Below are 15,893 nucleotides of genomic sequence, written 5' to 3'. Positions count from 1 at the left end.
CATACTATTTTTTGTACAAGAAATGAGAAGACACTAATCAGGTATGTACAGAAAATGTAAAGGTAAATGTAAAATTTACTTTCCCTGTTTGGCACAAGAAATATATTCACTCACTTAACAAATTTTAACTCTTAGAAGGTCCATGCATGTCAGTAAGTGCAAGGCCAAATAGACACCCACAGAGTTGTTGATCCCTTTTTGGGTGAGAGGGGGAGACTAGATGCCCTGTCATGATCCCTATGATCAATGTTACCATGAATCAGACCATTATCTAAAGAGAATATAAAAGGTGAGGAAATAGTATAAAAAATAATTTCTCACACTGGGAAGGATATGTTTTTTAATTACTCTTAGAATTTACTACAGCTTAGGAGTAGCAAAAAGAAAATAAACACTTGTACATTGAAAGTTCCATAGTACAAAACTGCTCTCTTGCCTTTGTCTGGAGAAAATTAATTCTTGATTTTCTTCTCATGCTCCATTTCTGCAGTGTTTTTCAGATGCAAAGAAGGGCATTCAGACTTCCTTTCCTTTCCTGAAACAGCAGCATTGCAGAAAGTGTTGGGGCTTTTTTGTTTGTTTTTTGTTTGGTTGTTTTTTGTTGTTTTGTTTTTATTTTTTGTTTATTTGTTTTAAGGGGTTTTTGTTTGTTTGTTTGTTTTGTTTTTTCTTTCTTTTTTTTTTGTTGTTTTGTTGTAGGGTTTTTTGTTTGTTTTTGTTTTGTTTGTTTGTTTGTTTGTTTTTTGCAAGTCAAATAAATAAAGGCCTGTGTAAGAATTCTAGCGCTCATAGTGATTTTTCTGGGTTCTTTTAGCTAAAACCTGGACTTCTGTCTGTGTCTGTGTGAAACAAGTAAAAAAATTATGCACATTTAGGCAACGTGGACACAAACTGATCTTCTTTGTGCTCCATTTAATTTCATTGCAGTTGGGTTGAATCCTTCCCGTGTCTTCTTCACATTCGTGATTTTCGTTGGCCTGTCTCATCAGGTATTGAAAAACACCTGGAGGACAATGCAGGCATGGATCACAGCCAGCACAGCTTCATCAGAGGAAAGTCCTGCTGGTCAGATCTGATTTCTTTCTATAGCAGAGTAACCCACCCACCTGATCTAGGAAAACCAGTACATGTAACACTTTTGGATTTCAGTAAAGCTTTTGATAGTATCTGTCACAGTGTTTTTTCTGGACAAAATGTCCAGTACACAGCTGGATAATCATGTTGCACAATGGGTGAGCTCCTGGCTCATGGGTCGGGCACAAAGGGTTATCATGAACTGGGAGACATCAGACTGGGGACCTGTTCACCTCACTGCTGAACCACTAGTGGGGCTCCATCCTCAGCCCATTTCAATTCAACATCTTCATGAAGAACTTGGAGGCCTGAAGGAATGCTAATTAAGCTTGCCAATGACACTAAATATGGAGGAGATATCAACAATTGAGGGCAGAAAGGCCCTGCAGAGGGACCTTGACTGATGGGGAAGTAGCAACCACATGAAGTTTAAGAACCTGGCAAGTGCCAGATTCTTCACCTGGGATGGGGAAACTCTGGTTATGTGTGTGAACTGGTGAATAAGGGACTGGGGAGCAGAGCTGTGGAAATGGACCTGGGTGATCCTGGTCTCTATGGTAAGGTGGGTATGAGTCAGCAGTGCCCTGGCAGCCAGGAGGGACATCCCTGTCCTGGGGACACCGGGCACAGCATGGCCAGCTGGGCAAGGGAGGGGATTGTCCCACTCTGCTCTGACCTGGGGCTGCCTCACCCCGAGGGCTGGGGGCAGTTTGGGGTGCCAAAATATACGAAATAAGCCATTAGAGAGTATCCAAAGGAGGGCTACAAAGATGGGGAAGAGCCTGGAAGGGAAGATTTATGGGGACTGGCTGAGGACACTTGGTCTATTCAGCCTGGAGAAGACTGAGGGGAGACCTCACTGTGTCTTCAAAATGATGAAAGGTGCAGAGGTAGACATTGATGGCTTCTCTGTGATAAGCAATGACAGGACATGAGGAAATGGGATGGAGGGAAGTCAGAAGAGGTTTAATTTGGATTTCAGGAAGAAGTTCTTCCCCCAGAGGATGGTTGGGCACTAGAAGAGGTTCCCCAGAGCTGTGGTCACAGCAACAAGCCTAACAGAGTTCAAGGAGTGTCTGGAAAATGCTCTCAGGCACATGGTGGGATACAGACTAGACTGGACTAGAATAGAATAGAATAGAATAGAATAGAATAGAATAGAATAGAATAGAATAGAATAGAATAGAATAGAATAGAATAGGAAGAAACCCATCAGGATAATGGAGTGCAACTCCTGGCACTATGCAGGATACCCCAAGAATCACACCATGGGCCTGAGAGAATTGTCTAAATTCATCTTGAACTCAGACTCTTGAATTATCTTGTACAGGACCAGGATTTGGGCACAATGATCATGATGGGTCCCCTCCCAACTCAGTTTTTCTATCATTCTATGATTCTAAGACTTAAGCTGATTGAGAATTACTGACTTTTTGTGTGTGATTAAAGAGAGTAGCAGTTATCAAGTTTTCTTCCTTCCATCAGTAGTCCAGTTTTTCTAGTTCACTGGGTAGATGAAATCTATATGAAATCATATGGTTTAAAGTGTGAGCTGGTGCCTCCATTGACATATTTCACTGTTTTGACCTTTAGAACACTTGGTATTCTGGAAATAAAAAAGCATGACATTCATTATGAAATTCATTTTTGGTTGACATGTAGCCAAAATACTTATTCCAGACTTTGTAGGAGTTTTTTTTTTTGAATGTGTGTCTGATGCCTGACATAACTGAAAGAGCTTTACTAATCCATTGAAGGGACTTAGAGTTTTAGTGTAAACTTTGAAATAGCTGCCGACACACAGAACTAAGAAATGTATATGATTGTACTTTACACAAAATAAAATATTATATTTCAGCTACTCTAACTTTAGGTCCCTTGATTTGTTAAAAAAAAAAAAAAAAAAAAAAAAGGTTATTTTTCTGGCTAGCCATGCAAACAACTGTAACTGACTGTTCACTTTTATCTCATGCAGGGTCAGTAACCAGATCTCAGTCATATTCTTTTCTCCTAATATCCAGCCAAAATCACAGAAATGCTGCCCAACCAGAGCTGAGCCTTCAGAGGAAGTAACAGAGAATAACCAGATGGAAACCACAGTGGCCAGGTTTTATCATAGATCATGTCTTTTTTTTTTTTTTTTTTTTTTAATACGCTCGATGAATTTAAAAATTAGACAAAAAGAAAAGAAGGCAATTGAAACAACCAAAATGACACATGAAACTAGTGACAAAGGTGAAGAATCCAATCTCAAAATTCCTGTCTGACATTGCACCTTTCATAATTAAGCACACTTTAAGAAGTGTTGTACAAAAGAATGACTTAAATGATATTCCAGAAATGATATTCCAGAAATATGTACTGGGAACAGTGTCTTCTTGTTCTTTTTTAAAGTTAATACATCAAGATACAGATAAAAAATATCCCATCAAAATGGACTCTAATCAGCAGTCTTATTGGCAGTTTTACCAAAGATGAGCATAGAAATTAGAACTGCCAAAAATAGAGTGTCCATTAAAACTTTTTTTTTTTTTTAGTTGTTGTTGTTGTTTGTTTGTTTGTTTGTTTGTTTGTTTGTTTGTTTTAAGTCTCTGTTTGGAACAACAAAAATATATTCAAACTAATGAGAATATTACAGAAGGAAAAACTTTTGAAATCAATCTGTTTAGAAAGATTACACTGCACAATGTTTTATTTTCAATCCAAATGCAAGAGCTCATTGATCATTTTTACTAAATAAAGTTCTCAGTTAAAACAGCATATTCCATCATCTTCCACTACCTTCTTTTTCTGTGTGACCACCAAACTGAGAGGTAAAAAGGAATTGAAGGAAATTACACTGATGGTATTCTGTTAAGAAGAAAAAGGAAAGAAAGAAAGAAAGAAAGAAAGAAAGAAAGAAAGAAAGAAAGAAAGAAAGAAAGAAAGAAAGAAAGAAAGAAAGAAAGAAAGAAAGAAAGAAAGAAAGAAAGAAAGAAAGAAAGAAAGAAAGAAAGAAAGAAAGAAAGAAAGAAAGAAAGAAAGAAAGAAAGAAAGAAAGAAAGAAAGAAAGAAAGAAAGAAAGAAAGAAAGAAAGAAAGAAAGAAAGAAAGAACATGCTGTTTGTTTGTGTTTGTGGGTTTTGTTTGTTTATTTCTTTTGTTTAAGGAGATAGAGGAAAATTATAGACATATAGAATGATTTGTGTTGGAAGAGATTCTATAGATCCTCTAGTTCCAACCCCCCTGCCATGGGCAGGGACACCTTCCACTACATCAGCTTCCTCCAAGCCTCATCCAATCTGGCCTTGAACTCTTAAAAATCAAGCAGCTTTACTAGGAATATTATCTTAGTTGTAAAAATGGACATAAGAGCCCTGTTTACAGAAATTTCAGTCTAAGGCTTTATTTTTTCTTTCTATCAAAAATTATATTTAAAATATTTAACATTCTTCCTTTTATTTTTCTTTCTGCATAAATATAAAACCAAACCAATAATTTCCTTAGGCAGTAAACAATGGATGTTCAACTGTTGTGGCTGCAAAAGTGTAGTGAAGTAATTGCAGCTTCACTGATTTACACCTGCTGAAGGATTAGATTACTATAAAAAGTCAAAAGAATTACACATTTATCACATTCCTCTGCTGTCTCATGTATCTCACTGTAGTTTGCTATTGCAAAGGAAGTTAGCAAAGAAAGGGTAAGGTAGATAAAAGCTTATTAGCTAATACATTCATGTCTTTATAGAAGTGGCATACAGAATGGAAAGAAAAAGAAATGTCCTGCCCATGGTGAAATCTGCCATACAGTACAAGAAATATCAGAGTTCCCAATGTACCATATGGAAAGCTCTCTGCAAGACAGCGTCTCTGTTCTACTAGAGACCACTGTAGAGAAGAGATGGATTTTACATTTTTCATTAGTGTACAGCTTAGACAGCTGAACTCTATTATAATGTCTTCAGGAAGTATCTGATCCATTCTATTATCGCTATGACAAAGAGAAAGAATTGCTTATGATTTCAGAAAGGTCACACTAAACTGATGTTCTGCCTGTATGTGCTCTAGCTAGGATGGTGATAATAATAATAAAAAAAAAGTTTAAAGATGAAGTTTACAGCCAGACATACTGGGGGCAGAGGGGGAGAAGTCTTAAAAATTAACATTTAAAAAGAAATTCTTATCTGCAAGACATTTTCTAACCCTTCTATTTTTCTTCAGCACACCTGCTGGCAGTCAGTATACTTATACATGTACATATAAACAGGGGACAAGATTCTGATAGCAGTTCCTGGAGGGTAAATATAATGTTGTTGTAATAAAAGCACTGAAACAGACCATTATTATTAACAGTTATGTATGTACTGAGATCAATCTGCCTGGCTGATCTGGGGCAGGTATGAGATAGTTCTGACCACGGTGTGAGACACAAGCGAGCTCCAATTTAAGAGCTGTGTGTTGGATTTTCTGAGTCGTGCAGCCCAAGATAATTCAGCCTCCCTCCCACCAGAGCTTATTATTTTTGGCTCATAGCTCAACAGCAACTGCATGGCTTGGAGCAAGGGCAGAACAAATTCTGGCACGTATTGCAGGTAGATAACATAACATTCAGTACGTCCCTGTAGTGCCTGGAAGAGTCCAGACAAAGGTGAGCTCCTCTTGCAGTAGATGCATTTCACACTCATTGTGGGTCATGGTTTTGCCCTACAGACCTTGGCAATATGCATCAAATAATTAATAATTCCTTTTGGCCTCTTTGTAATAGCGTGAATTATGATGAAGCTCCCAGGCTGCTGAAGTGTTTGTGTTAAGGCAAGAGGAGAGGAGGAACTCCACCCAAGAAGTAAACCCCAGCATCAGTGAAACCAAACTAAAACGTATAGAGATGCAGCTGCTTCAATATATATTCCCATGGAGCACAAGAAAATGAATTAGCATTACAGGGTGGGGAAAAAAATGGAGATAAATTCATTGATTGAGGTGATTTTTACAGGGCTTGAGACATTTCTCAGTTTCCTGAGTGAGTGCTGAACATCTGTCTGGAGTAGGGAATGGTAAAGAAACCATGGTGTGTGTGTATGAAAGGGACACAGATGACAATGGAAAAGTTTTCTTGGTTACTTAGACAAATTTAAAAAATGAAAAATATAACTTTAACAAGTAACATTTCAGAAGTTTTGAAGCTTGAAAATTTTGCAAAGTGACTTCTTCAGTGGAAAAAACACCTAGACACTCATTGACCTATAATAGCCATCAGTATAAAGGCAAAAACAGAAAAAAATGAATCACAGATAAAGTAAAAGGCACTGATTCAGAACTCAGTAGATTCTTTAGCATAATTCTTCCATTTTCATTTTGCTTCTTTAATTTTCTTGTTGCAAATATAGCTCTATAAACCATAGAAATAAGCTGCATGCAATTAAAATGGCATAATAGCTGAAAGGAAAGCATTGATAGTTATGTTAAAATCTATAAAATTAGGCAAGTCTAACACTGCTCAGAGTTCATGCTTTGTCATCTGTCAGCGTTTGCAGCTCTATTGTAACCTAGATCTAAAGCTTTTCCTTCCTGAGCTAACTTCTCTCCAACTTGTGGGTTAGTGGTGAATTTTCTCTTTTCCTTTCAGTTTGTGCAATATAGTCCTCAATTCTTTTAACAATTTAGGGGTCTGAAAACAGTCAAAATGAAATAACATTCAGCCTTTAATGAAATATTTTGTGATATATTTTTCTGAGCTTAGAGAGTCCATAGATCTGCCATGATCCATCCTGTGCTCTTTCCCGCAGAAAAACAGTTGGGGAAGTAACTTTCATCTCTATACACATCAGAGAGTTTGTAAAAGTATTAGTTTGTAAAAGTATTGTCCTCATTCACCATTTTAATCACAGCAATAAAAGACAAACTGCACAAAGAATCTAGAGAACTAGAACAGGCGTTTATCTGTGACTGGATCCAGCAATGAATTTAAGCACAGGCTTAAGAGCTTTGCTTGGATCGGGGATTTACAGTGCAATCAAAAAACTAGTGAAATCAATACAAAAACTCTTATTGATGTCACTGGGCATTGGATCGTGCCCTTAATGAACTAAGTAGAGGCTGCAGTGCTGCATCTTAAGGGCTAATCCAATATCTATCAAACTGAACTCAAGCGGAGACTGGGTTTAGATATTGTTTAATACTGTAGATTGAGATTTTTCAAAAACAATTTAGGTGGTGCTTGTCAAAAAAAGAGTGTTAATTTAAAACTGGAGTCAAATAATTGCATGAGCTTCTGTCTAGCTGTCTCAGATGTTAACAACTGTGAATATAATATACTGCAGTCTAACACAGAGTAATGAAAAGAAGTACAAGCCTATCAGAGATCCTGAACTGCTTCCTAGGTTAGTGGATACTCACCTTTACTTTTTAATTTACATTATTTTCCCATGATACACTGTTAAAGCAGCAGTGAACATGCCTTCCCACACCAACTCCTTACTCTTTCAATCACTCTTTCCATTTGACATGAAGATGCAACCCATACAATTCAGTCACTTATTCCATCAACACTCATCTCCAACATTCAAGACTGAAATGCAGAGAAAGAAATTAAATCTTTTGATGCCAAGGAAAGATCTCATTTGAAGAGTCATCTCAAGCCTTTTCTGTTAATGATAGTATTTGCTTCATCCTTTTTCATCTTCTTAGTGTACTTATTTCAGCCCAGATTTTCAGTTCCAATTTCGGAGGGCAGACAGCCCCAAACTACAGCTAAAATCCATGGGAGCTCCTAATAACCAAGGGTGCATTTTCTGGCAACAATTTTACTTTCTGTACAATGTTGTAGATATGTCATTTAAAGACGTGCTTGGAAACTAGTCAATAATAATAGTAGTTAAACAGCCTACAACCACTTCAGAAGAGACCATAATGCTTCAATTCCAGCTTTTACCTTATGTATTTTAAGGCTTTGGTCTCATTGCTCAATTCCATTATTTTCTTTTCTGTTGCAAGGATTTAAAAGACTCAAACAAACAATTAAGGAAGGAGCTTATACATTAAGAGGACTACATAACATCCTGAAAAAAGAGATATACATGCAGAAGGAGGAAGAAAGGTTTAATCTAACTAATAGTAAGAGTATTTTTTTTTATACCAATAAGTACATTTATGCCATGTAGAATAATAATTGAGTGCCCTTCAAGATCTTAAGTGAAAGGCAATAATTTTTCATATCTGAAGTGAATTGCTCTTTTCAGTAAGTGTTTACATACCCTGGGCTTTCATTTCTCAAAATGCATCATTCTTTCCATCATAAGTAGCTAATTAAGTGCAAAGCTTCCTTATGGAAGTACATAAAAGAAGGGTTATGATGGAATCATTGTGTTCCTTCTTCTTTAATGGACACTTGAGAAGTCGATCCAAATTTAGAGGAAATTAATTTCCCCAAGATGCCTTGAACTGTGGAACAGAAGAAAGCTCTAGAGAATTCTCAAAAAGCTCTAGAGAAGTTATTTATGTATGTTAAATCCTATCAGACTAACCCATAAGAGTTCAGTGTGTCAAAATCATTATTTAGAACCTGAATTTGCATATGCAGAATGGGTAATTGTCCATGCACCTGACAGCATAATCTCTTTAGGCAACAAGTAATTTAGATGGCAAAAGGGTATAATCTTTAGATTAATGGTCCTGATACAGATATAAATAGATATGTACTTTTAGAATGCCGTTTGTTCCCAAGGATGAGAGAAGGGCTACAGAACATATCTAGTTCCCACATTGAGGTCACTTATAAAGTCCAGTCAGATACCATGTCAAAACTATTAGTATTCAAGCACTGATAAGTAATTTATTTGTTTATAACCCATTTAGATTTATGCTGAAATTTTAATTCATAAAATTAATGCAGATTAGAACTGTAAGTCCAGTGTTCAAACTTCCAAAAGGAAGACTCATGCTGCATAGATTCATCTTTGCAACTCTTCAGTCCTCACATAACCTTGCAGCTACATTTTTTTGTGTTCTGTAACTTACTTGCAATGTATAAGTAAACTCTCAGAGTAATAGTCGTGAAGGGTATGATGAGATCTCTTTTTTTTATTTTCTTTTCTGTGAAGGAAAACGAAAGTGTACAGCTATGTGAAAGTAAAGAGTTCTGTTAAAAGACAGCAATAAAATATAGATGCAGAAAAAAAGGACCATGCAAAACTCTTCATTGTGCTGTTATGAAACCTGAATTTTGGTGTGTACTTGGGTTTCCCAAAGCTAAATTTTGTTTTCTTTCCTTCTTCTGTGAAGCCAGTGTGCATACATGTCACTGTCAAACCTTCTTTGTTCTCTGAATTTATGTGCAACCTTGGACAACCTTCATAACCTTTTTTGCCTAAATAACCATATCCACAAAATGAAACAATGGTGCTGTTGTTCTCTATAAAAGTGGCTTAGACCTTTGGACAAATGCTTCTTTATTGTGGAATCACTGAGCATTATTAATGAATAATGATTGTTCTCAATCATTAAAACAAAACAAAACAAAACAAAAACAAACAAACAAACAAAAAACACAAAACCCAACAGCAACAAAAACACCTCCACATCCTATTGGAAGAACTTACTACACTATGACAACCTTTCTTGATGCTCTTGTTGAAATAGAAAGGCTAATTTAATCATATTTTTGCCATCTTCTATAAACCACAGGCAGTACATCTCCCTGCGGACATAAACTTAAAGAAACACAACAAAGCAGCAAAGTTTAAAAAGAATTTAGTATAGATTTTTTCTTGTCTAAACATAAAAGGTCCTCTATAACCAGCTCTTTAAAAAAATAGAAAATGAAAAAAGAAAAGCTGTTGCTATTATTTTTGGCAGTTTGCTACTGCAAAACACCGTGCTGGCAACACTGTCTTCAGTTATATGTGCTTCTCTCCCCTTTCCAAGCTCTGCTTGTGGAACTTATTTTTATCTGGGAAAAAGAAACTATTTTGCTTGGATTATCTGCTAAACACTGAATAAAAAAAAATACGTGGGACTACAGGGGTGTTATTTACTTCATATGATCAAGAGAGACACACCTAACAAACACTTCTCGTAGTTATTCTAGAATTCATTAAACTGACAATGAGCAGAAACAGAACTTTCAGCTCAATTAAAAATTAGCTTAGAGTGAGAGATAGCTCTTGCCAAAAAAGAGAACCACAAAAGAGGTTGACCACTTAAAAAATACTTCAATAAATATTAAGGGTAAAGAGATGAAATAAGCATTATTTTATACTGCCTGAAACATACTGAACTTTTTGCTTAATCTTTCTATTAATATTGCTCAACTGAATATTACACCAGTATCAATGACAGAATATTCTCTTTTACAATTCTGGATATTTGTAACAGACGTCCCACATCTCTCTGATGAAATCAAAGCTTTATTCTATTTTTATAGGTGACGTTAACCTGAAATCAATCAGATTGGAATTTACCTTTGAGAATCATAGCAGTGGGGATGATTTTCCCTCATCTATGCTAAAAGTGAATTCTGGGCAAGGATCATTATCTAGCTTGTCTCTGCAGTTAATGGGGAGAGGTGGAAATGGGTCACCTCTCTTAGGCACCATATTAGGATGAATCACTCTCTGGAGGTATCTAACTCCCTTCATTGATAACAAAAAGCCTTGACATGCAGCTTAGACAGGAGGCTAAAATTTTAGGCAACCAGTGTTAAGGGAGATGACTCCTACATTTAGCTCTAAGTGAAATATCAGGAATCAGGTTTTAATGCCTAGATTTTTAAAGCAATTTCAGCCTAAGCATCATAAGACGCAATTCATTTAGATAGCTAAGATCCATTTTCAGAAGTAGCTTAAACACTTATATAGCTATTAACATGCATAAAGAGGCAAATAGACATCAAATGAGTACTCCAACTGTTCACATATGCCTAATTCCCATCAAAATCAATGCATAGATGGTTTTGAAAATCTCACTAGGCACATATCTATCTAAATATCTGAGTACTCTGAGGAATCTAATCCTTGGTCTTTCACCAAGAAAAGAGGTGAAAACACCTTTTCACCCAGGTAAAAATTTGTCTCTTACCTGCACAGCTCAAACCTTTTATCCTTTTTTTGTCTTATCTTTCCTTTTGCAGTGGAACAGAAATGTAAGTTCGTAACTACTTTATCCCTGAGAAAGTATCTCTATATATGCAAACAGAAGTGAATCTATAGTTTTTCAGTGTGCTCTAAGTGTTATATAACATTGCAAACTGGCAGCCATTCTGCTAAACAATGTGATTTCTAGTTTTTGGGTTTTTTTTTCATTTTCAGAATTAATTTCCAAGTGTTTCTCTCTTACTCCTCAAATACACACCTATCCTCCATCTGCTTTTCAGCCCACGCTACAGCTTTGAGTTGTGGATTGTTCTTTTATCACCATGTCTCATATATCCTTTTACATTGCTCTTCTCACCTCCCTTGGCTTTGCAACACCTCCCAATTTAGTTGCATCCATTAATTTAATAACTGTGCTATTGACTCTCATTTACAGATCATTAGTGAAGATAAAGCTGGACCTAGTGTTAGTCCTTAAGGCACGTCATTAGACTCTTTCCCACAACTCAATACACCACTATTTATCATCACCTTTAATTTAAACTCCTGTAGCAACTTCTTAGTCTGTATGAATCTACCCATAAGCATCTGAATTAAAATGAATTGCATTGCTCATACTTTGTGGAACACTTCCATTGTGCAAATTCCAGCAGTAGGGTACCACAAACCCAATTGTGAGCTGTTTGAATCCATTGTGGCTCACACACAATGTACTGTCAGGTGCTGCTAAGCGTTCCCAGTTTATGGATCAGGAGATCTATAGCCAGAAGCAGTGAGTTTTTAACCATGCAAATACATATCATTCAATAGACAAGATCCTGCCTATGAAGATCAAGTTCTACACATTGCATGATGCATCATTTAAGTCTTCATGCAGAGTTCTTCTGTTGATGTTAGACCCTGCTTCATTTTATTCATAACAGTTTTATTGATTTATTGTTTTGTTTTTGTTCTTATTCCTATTTTGTGATAAAAGAACATCAGGGAATACTGAGATACTGATCACAAATATCAAATTCCAATCATTTTCCCACCCAGAACTGCAATTGTTTGTTGTTTTTTTTTTAATACATTGTCACCTATTATTGCCAGTGTAGCCCTTTCAATGCTGCTTCCTCGGTAGGTTTCAGAGCACAGACAAAATGCTGTATTCTCTCTCTTTATTGCTTAGCATCCCAGGAAAGTCCTTTCTCTTTGGTATCAATTTTTCTTATGGTAAAATAGTGAGGTTTAAAATATTTCCTCTGCCAAGACTGTTAATAGCAATGGAAAAAAATAAGTTTGGATTTTGTCATATGTGACCCTTGGAAAGTGCCATTTGCTTCATGGATTCAGTTGAGATTGTAAAAGAAAAATTTTTTTTTCCTTTATATTCACTTGTCTTTTCTATCTAACCTTTCATCTGACATCCATTAACAGAGATTCTAAGCTTATTTAATAATAATAATAATACAGAGAAACAGAATACTTACATTCTCAGTATTATTTTGAGTTTTGAGTACAGCTAACCCCATTTTACAGTTGGAATACTTGAAAAATGGTGAAATGTTATTGGTTAAGCAAGGAAACTGGGGGGGGGGGGTTGAGTTTTAGCTTAGTTTCTCAGCAGTTGGGTCAGTTTTCCTTTTATAGTTGATGGATGATTAGTAAAGCTGTTGAAGGTATTTGGCTTTGAAGCTTAATTCCCTTAAGCTACTGGTGAGAACTGAGTTTTCACATCTCAGTAGTCAACCTTGGTAATCTCTCCCTCTGTATTCTTTGGCGTAATTGAGACTTGTTCCAGTATCACCTGTAGCATAAAATACTCTTTCACTTAACACTGTAGTCAGATGATGGAATTTTATTTTGATACTGTGGAAACCATACCAGTCACATTTGTCCTTCCTTCTTCCTGAAATAGGAGGGGGAAAGCAGTAGAAACTCCTCCATCACTTAGTGGATGTGAAAATGTAACAGTATTCTTAGTTTTTCAGTAATTTCCTTACTGGAGTCTTGCTACCCAAAAGCATTTAGTGCAAATATCCCAACTGAATTCAGATTAGGTTCCTCCCTATTTTCTACACGGTATTACATCATCAAGCAGCAGGGAAGAAGCAAAAATAAATTAGTCAGTTATGGCATATGTGTTTTGAAATAGAGAACCAAGAGACTCAAAGGGTCTCAAAGGGAACCAGCTGGTCAATCAGGGCCATACTTTACCCACAGAAGAAATGAATTTGTTAAACTTTATCAGCCTGGTTGTTTAGTTCTTTAGCAAAACTTAGAGGCTTCTGTGTGGTTTTGTTTTTCTCAAATGACCATATAAGACTAAGGTCTTTCCCCAAAAGACCATAACATTCACGAATCTTGTAGTGTTATTATCCTTAGCAGCAACAAGAAAGATTCTCTTTTAAAGACAATTTTTTCCCCCTACTTTCCAAAACATTCTTTATGGGGAGCAATTAAATTGCCTAAATAGCCAGAAAAAACAATGCAGAAAGATTTGAACTGTGGTGAAAAGTTTGTACAAGTATTATTATTTCCCCAACAGGATCCCTAATTTTTAAAGAACAATTTTAAAATACAGTTTAAATATATTTGTTCAAATGGTAAGCCCTCAGAGATATTTTGACTGGTGAATTATGTTGCCATTCTTCATCATAGCTGTGGTTCTGAGAATGTGTTATAGCTTCCACAACATAAAGAGTAACATATCCATTTACCTAGCAGAGTGAGGAGGCACAAAATACTGGATATTATTTGAGTCCCATTCATAATGAAAAGGGAAGCTGAACCCTCCAAGGCTCCCATTATTCCCAGGCTACCATGATGACACAGATAAGAAGAACTCTTACTGCTTCCTCTCAGTTTTTAAATCCAGCTCACAACTAAGTTTTCCCCTCTTCCTGCTGCAAACCTGTTTCATCCTGACAGACGCCAACCACATGGGAGGTTTCAATTAAAATTCAGGTATCAGTGTCAATGAATGATAAATGAGGGAATCCAGCCCATATTTGAATTCCCTCCACCTCCCATTTTCTTTAACATAATCATTGATAGAGTCTTTTCAGCTTTTACTCATTTTAATTGTGCATGATTTATTTCCTTGTTTCATCAGTTCCATCTATCAGAGAAAAATGAGAGTTATGAAAAGGAATCTGAAGGCTGCCAAATACTGACTTTTTTATTAATTTTTTCTCTGTATATGATTAATTTCTTCCTAGAATGCTGGAGTGACAGCTACATGCCCTCTGACTCATGTTTAAAATAATGAAATGATGACAGTATTCAAAACAATATATAAACTTATTATAAACCTCCCCTCCTTCATAAAGTTTATATACCAAGCATTTAAATGACTAGACCTATGGACCCATTTAACTTTACAAACCTTATTTTTTCTATTCTTTCACAAAGATAGTGGTATCTATACTATGTTATTTTAGAATAAAGGTTTCAGTTTCCTTAAGCATTAGTACTCTCATTTTTTTTTTCCTTTAAAAAAAAAAAAAAGAAAGGCAAAGTGAAGAAGAAAAACATTTAACTTTGACATTTCATTTATAGGCATTTTAATTATCTGGATGGTTTCCTTTAAATGCTAGATGTAGGCAGTGAAAATTTGTACTTATAGAAAGAGAAACTGCTTCCAGGAGTTCCTAATTTTCATGTGTTATGAATTTTAATGCCTTATGTGGGTCAGGTTTTCACAGGCTTAGAAAAAGGAATGCCATGACCTTAAATTATTGTACAGTTGTAATAGTATTTTTAGTCTCTATCGATTATTTGTGGGCAGGAGCTCTAGCTTGTTTATGCTTCATTTTCCCTCTACTTCCTTTCCACAGTATCAGAAAAGCCCCAAGGCTTCAGAGAGCAGGCTATTCCTTTCCTTTTTTCCCTCCCAGACTTCCTAACTTTTAAAAAGACAAATACAAGTAACTGTGAAATCCACTAGTCCATGGGGTCAGGAAGTTTTCACCCACTCCTGTCAGTTTGGACTGCTATTTTTGAGATAATGAATCCCTGAACTCCCCTTTTTCTTTAGTTCCCATTAATAAAGCTGATTTTTTTTTTCCCTCTCACATCTCTTTTCCCCTCCAATTTCATTCTGGAATGTTAGGGTGTAGTAGACCACTACTGATCTTGCAGGAAGGATTTGGAAATAATTTTATTTACTCTTAATTTGGTGCTATTTTTATTACTTTCTTGTCCTTGTCACCATCAAGACATGGAAAAATGACTCTTCTGTAAATAATAATGATGTTCTTCCTTGAGGCTCAGAGAGAGAGAGGGAAAAAAAACAAATAGGAGCTATACCATTTTGGGGCTAACTGTGCTGCACAAAATTAATTATCAAACATGTAAGCGTGGACTACCAAGCCAAGTGTGTGGCATCTCTGCCCACAGTGGGGGAGGCAGAACTAGATGATCTTCAATATCCCTTCTGATCCAAATCATTCTATTATTTTGTCATAATTCAGGTAAGTATTTTTTTCCTTACCTTTTGACAACATGGAATCGAAAGGAGACTGCATCCAATGTGTTTATTGTTGGAAAAGACTGAGCAGAAAAGGTTGCCTTTATGACAATAAGACTTACAGTTTGGTGGGTGGCTGCTCTGTCTGAAATGAATGTTTCCATCCCAGAACTCTGAAATGGAGTCTGCTGAGGTAGGGAAATTTGTCCTTCCTATGTTTTGCCTACCCAATTTTCAATAATTTCAGCCCTTCAGAGAACTAAGCCCTTTAAAAATCTGGGATGGTTGGACAGTGATCTCA

General features: G+C 36.2%; 1 long non-coding RNA gene across 1 annotated transcript; it reads left to right on the top strand.

Annotated features, from left to right (window-relative positions):
• Window positions 1-139: 139 nt before the first annotated feature.
• LOC148219946 (uncharacterized) lies at window positions 140-3,836 on the top strand. Its single transcript, XR_015799505.1, has 2 exons — window positions 140-1,065; window positions 3,050-3,836. It is a non-coding gene; the product is annotated as an uncharacterized LOC148219946 (long non-coding RNA).
• The last annotated feature ends 12,057 nt before the right edge of the window (window positions 3,837-15,893 follow it).

This window comes from Sturnus vulgaris, chromosome Z (assembly GCF_052056855.1).
Source record: "Sturnus vulgaris isolate bStuVul1 chromosome Z, bStuVul1.hap1, whole genome shotgun sequence".
NCBI classification, from domain to species: Eukaryota; Metazoa; Chordata; class Aves; order Passeriformes; family Sturnidae; genus Sturnus; species Sturnus vulgaris.
Note: the sequence above shows the minus strand (reverse complement) of the source record. Positions and strands in the feature narration are given on the sequence as shown.